The following is a 5,913-nucleotide window of genomic DNA, read 5'->3' as shown; positions in this document are numbered from 1 at the left end:
TTCTACACATTAACTGGCCAGTACTCTTCCAAAGTGTCAAGGTCATAAATGTCAAGGAAGACCAAAGACCTAGTACAGACTGGAAGAGACTAAAGAGACAAAATACTGTGGGATTCTGGATTGAATCCTACAACAGAAAAAGGAAGTTAGTAGGAAGCTGGACGAAAGAAGTTAGTAGAAAAACTGGTGAAATGCAAATGAAGTCTGAGGCTTAGTCAGTAGTACTGTACCAGTTAAATTCCTGGCTTTGGTAATGATACTCACATAGTCAGGATGCTTTGGCCCCTCCAAATCTCATGTTGAAATGTGATTCCCAGTGTTGGAGGTGGGGTCTGGTGGGAGGCGATTGACTCATGGGAGGGGATCCCCCATGAATGGTTTAGCACCATCCCCTGGATGATGAGTAGGTTCTTGTTCAGTTAATTCATGAGAGATGTGGTTGTTTAAAAGACTCTGGGACATTCGTCTTCTTTTTTTTCATGCTCCCACTCTCACCAGGTGACATGCTGGCTCCCTGCCGCACTCCGCCATGATTTTAAACTTCCTGAAGCCTCACCAGAAGCACATGTCAGCACCATGCTTCCGGCAAAACCTGCAGAACTGTGAGCCAATTAAACCTCTTTTCTTTATAAATTACCCAGTCTCAAGTACTTTTTTTTTTTTTTTGAGATGGAGTTTCACTCTTGTTGCCCAGGCTGGAGTGCAATGGCCCAATCTCAGCTCACTGCAACCTCTGCCTCCCAGGTTCAAGTGATTCTCCTGCCTCAGCCTCCCAGGTAACTGGGACTACAGGCGCATACCACCACGCCTGGCTAATTTTTGTATTTTTAGTAGAGATGTGGTTTCACCATGTTGACCAGGCTGGTCTCGAATTCCTGACCTCAGGTGATTCACCTGCCTCAGCCTCCCAAAGTGTTGGGATTACAGGCATGAGCCACCGCTTCCACCCTTGAGTATTTTTTTAATAGCAATGCAAAAATGGCCTAATACAGAAACTATGATTGTGTAAGATATGAGCTTTGGGAGAAGCTGGGTGAAGGAATACAGAACTGTCTGTACTATTTTTGCAACTTTCCTAAAGTTATTTCAAGATAAAAAGTTAGACAAAGGGAAAGATGCACTGAAAGAAAAAATACTGCATAAGCTCCAGAAGCTTCTACTGCAGAACCAAGCCTGTAGTCTGGGTTAATTTGAACTTTTTATCTTACACAGTTATGCTTGATTTTGGCCAAAGCTTAAGTAAACCATAGCTTTTGATGGAAAAACAAAACAAAACAAAACAACTTTTCTTTGTGTGGGGTCCTTCTTCACAGTTTCTTATTGTGAATAACTTCTTCATTGATAAGTGCATTCAGTAAGGCAGGCGGAGACAATCCCAGTTTGTGGAATGTGGGATTCCAGTTTGTGTGACTTGGATTCCCAGTTTGTGTGAATTATACTATGTTAGTTATTCTCATGCATCTGCAGGCTGGCCAGGGTCGGCTCTGCTTCATCCTGCAGGTCTGGGTCTGCTCTTTCTCAGACCAAGGAGCTAACTGGGACATAGTCTTCTCAAGGTGAGAACAGAAACTCAAGAGGGCAGGCGCCACCACACAAGCACATTGTAGCCTAAGCTTGCGTCCTGCCTGCTAACATCCTGTTAGTCCAAGCAATTCACTTGACCAAGCCCAAAAGTCAGGGCGGTGGGGATGCACTACATTTGTTTGTTGATATATCTAATCTAGCATAATACTTCTGGCCTATGTTGCCGCTCTCTGGCCTGCTTTCTGGGCCCTCTTTCCTTGCTTAAGTGCAGATATTGAAAGATTGGCTTGCCCTGACTGATCTGATTCAGTTTCACGAGGGCTATGACTGCTTGGTGGTCTCCCAAAGTGAGAATGCTCCCTCCACAGTAAGAGTGGGGTCTCAGAACACTATTTTGCACACTGAGGTGTTATAGAATTGTTTTGAGACTCCCCCCCTCAGTTCCTACACAGGTATGTAGGAACCATCAGCTTAGCTGAGGCAGGTGCTCCAGGTACCAGGCCTGCCAGTTTTCCAAGATCACCACTCATGTCTGGCTCTCAGGCCCTCTGCAAAGAGTGGCTTGTCCTGCCAGATCCCATGCCACATGGCGAACTCTCTCCTACCATCTCTCATCTCTCTCACAACCTGGCTTCTGGCACCTTGAGACATGTATGCAATTGTCTGACCAACAGCTATGAAAACAAAGTTCAAGTTGATTGACTTGTTTGTTTGGTTTTTCCCCAGGAGGTTCCTCAGTTCAGTTCCTATTTACATTGGTGGCTGTAAATAGTTAATTCTCAGGAGACTTAGTCCTCTGTTCCAGACAACTAGTGTCTTGAAGTAGAGAGAGTATCTTACTTATGGTCTATCCACTGCAGTGAGTGGCCCCAAATAGTATAAATTGTCAAAAGGCGTTTGTTGAACAGAGATAAACTTCTGAGTCCTTCATAATCTGACCCAGTCTAATTTCCCTGGACTCTCCAACATTTCTCTCCACTAGACATTGTCGTTTTTCTCATTGTCCCTCAAGTCACGTACCATTTCTAACCATTGCCACAACTTCTCAGTGTCCTGGTTGCCCTCCACTCCACTCAACCCTGGTCGGATGTCAGGGCTCACCTGGAGCTCACCTGCTGCAGGAAGCCTTCCTGAAACTCACTTACTGCAGAAAGGCTTCCCAGCCACTCCTGCCTTTGATGAACTCTCTCTTTTTCTTTTTTTAATTTTTATTCTTTTTTAATTTTTATTTTTTTTTAAATTTTTTATTATACTTTAAGTTCTAGGGTACATGTGCACAACGTGCAGGTTTGTTACGTATGTATACATGTGCCATGTTGGTGTGTTGTACCCATTAACTCGTCATTTACATTAGGTATATCTCCTAATGCTATGCCTTCCCCCTCCCCCCACCCCACGACAGCCCCCAGTGTGTAATGTTCCCCGCCCTTTGTCCAAGTGTTCTCATTGTTCACTTCCCACCTGTGAGTGAGAACATGCGGTGTTTGGTTTTCTGTCCTTGCAATAGTTTGCTGAGAATGATGGTTTCCAGTTTCATCCATGTCCCTACAAAGGAATGAACTCATCCTTTTTATGGCTGCATAGTATTCCATGGTGTATATGTGCCACATTTTCTTAATCCAGTCTATCGTTGATGGACATTTGAGTTGGTTCCAAGTCTTTGCTATTGTGAATAGTGCTGCAGTAAACATACATATGCATGTCTCTTTATAGCAACATGATTTATAATCCTTTGGGTATATACCCAGTAATGGGATGGCTGGGCCAAATGGTATTTCTAGTTCTATATCCTTGAGGAATTGCCACACTGTCTTCCACAATGGTTGAACTAGTTTACAGTCCCACCAACAGTGTAAAAGTGTTCCTATTTCTCCACATCCTCTCCAGCACCTGTTGTTTCCTGACTTTTTAATGATTGCCATTCTAACTGGTGTGAGATGGTATCTCATTGTGGTTTTGATTTGCATTTCTCTGCAGGTCAGTGATGATGAGCATTTTTTCATGTGTCTCTTGGCTGCATAAATGTCTTCTTTTGAGAAGTGTCTGTTTATATCCTTCGCCCACTTTTTGATGGGGTTGTTTGATTTTTTTCTTGTAAATTTATTTAAGTTCTTTGTAGATTCTGGATATTAGCCGTTTGTCAGATGGGTAGATTGTAAAAATTTTATCCCATTCTATAGGTTGCCTGGATGAACTCTCTCTTTTTGTATACTCCCAAGCATAGGTAGTCTCAACTACTATTGGACTTACAGTTATTCTTTTGTTTTGTTTTTCTAACTCCATACATAATGCAACAACATAAATTAACTTAAGGAATTTATTAGATTGTAATGTCTTTCTGGTTAGGGCCCAGGTCCAACATTGCTTCTGTACACTGCCTGGCCAGGAATAAGATTTTAAACACACAGTAAGTAGGTACTCAAGAAATTCATAATCAGTTTCAAAATTTAAATCACAAAATAAATCATTTGCTACTTCCCAAATTAAATAACAAATAAACTAGGAAGGAAAGAATCAGAAAAAAGCAGGAGATATAATCTCTATGTGCATATAAACTATTCTTAAATATATAGTAGCTTTAAAATATATGCAACTATTATGTATTCATAATTTTTTTTAAAAGCTAACCAAAGAAATAGTAGCTTTATATTTGAAAGAATATTGGGACTTTGAAGAGGAAAAGTACGTTATTCACAAAGAAAAAGTAATCCTGGATTTATTTTTGTCAGATAATGAATCAATGCTAACTATTCTCAACTCTTATCTAAGCATAATAATGGTTTCTATTTTCCCAGTGTTTTGTAGCTTAGTGACGGCAGACATCATTATCTCCCTCCATTTTATAGAAAGATAAGAAGTTGCTGTTCAGAGCATGCATATGCTTTGCCCAGTGTCCCCAGCTGCTAAATGACAGAACCAGGCCTAAGTTGTCTTCTGGCTTCAAATCCACGGTTCTTTTCACCACATGCTCCAACCCTCTGCTCCTTGAGGATGAATCCTTTGTTTCACTTTCCTGGGGTAATTGTGTGGCTTTTGTAAAAGATCCATCACTCTGAAGATGAACTGAACCATCAGGTAAACGTTTAAGGAAAGTAGAGGAGCTAAGTTGGAATGTAAGTAGATGCCTGGCATTATAACTGATGGCATAATTACTTCCCATAACGTGGAGCACCAATCACAGAGTGGGTTTAATAGACAAAGGCTCTTAAGTATTTGCAAGTATGGATAAAGTGACTGCCCTTCATCAGTACAAGCAGGCGCTGGAGTCCGCCTTCCACTGTTAACTGGGACAGTATCAGTGTATTTCTGGCCCCACCTGGCATTCAGATCCTCTGCCACCCCTATGACCTGCTTTTGTAGCCTTTTCCCCTACCACTTCCCTTTCCTCAGCTTGTCATCCAGCTAAACGGGGGTACCCAGTTTTTGTTCTCCAAATGTAGCCCCCTTTTTCTTGTCTCTCTGACTTGGCACACCTCCAGTGACATTCCTTTCCAGGGTCCAGCTCAAATGCCACCCCTGCTGTGAGGCTGTCCTGTTTTCCCAGCTGGACTTGGCTCCCTTGCCTCTAAATCCACAAGCACTTTCTCTCTCCGTACTTCTCTTATGGCCCTCACCATGCACTGCCTTTATGGTAATAATCATGCTTTTTTTCTGTTTCCTTTGAGACTGCAAAACCTTAAAAGAAAGTTTATCAGACCCTAGCGTAGTGCTGGCACATGGCAATCCTCAGTGTCAGCACTGGCTGGGAAAGTGACTGATGAACGCAGGAAGGAGCATCTCACCTACCCGGCTAGCAGGGGTGATTTCAGACGGATCTTTGTGTCCGCCACAGCATCACCCTTAGTGCCCTATGTATAGCAGGTGCTCAGTGGGGCTCTGTTGAAAAGAAAAAAAAGCTTGTGTGGATGAACAAAGGAATAAAGAGTGGATGAACAAAGAATGATTGAACAAATGTCTGGGATACTGAGGTGGATAATCAAGGTAAACACAAGTCATGCCAGATACCAGAGTCTCTTTAAAAAGAGACTCTGGGCTGGGTGCGGTGGCTCACGCCTGTAATCCTAGCACCTTGGGAGGTAGAGGCAGGCGGATCACCTGAGGTCAGGAGCTCGAGACAAGCCTCGCCAACATGGTGAAACCCCGTCTCTACTAAAAATATAAAAATTAGCTGGGCGTGGTGGCACATGCCTGTAATCCCTGCTACTCGAGAAGCTGAGGCAGGAGAATCCTTTGAACCCAGGAGGCAGAGATTGCAGTGAGCCAAATCACGTCGCTGCACTCCAGCCTGGTGACGGTGAGACTCCATCTCAAAAATAAATAAATAAATAAAATAAAATAAAATAAAATAAAAAAGGACTCTGGATAAATAGCATTTGAAACCAATGAGAA

This window comes from Pongo pygmaeus, chromosome 6, assembly GCF_028885625.2.
Source record: "Pongo pygmaeus isolate AG05252 chromosome 6, NHGRI_mPonPyg2-v2.0_pri, whole genome shotgun sequence".
NCBI lineage: Eukaryota > Metazoa > Chordata > Mammalia > Primates > Hominidae > Pongo > Pongo pygmaeus.
This window is presented reverse-complemented; position numbering follows the sequence as displayed.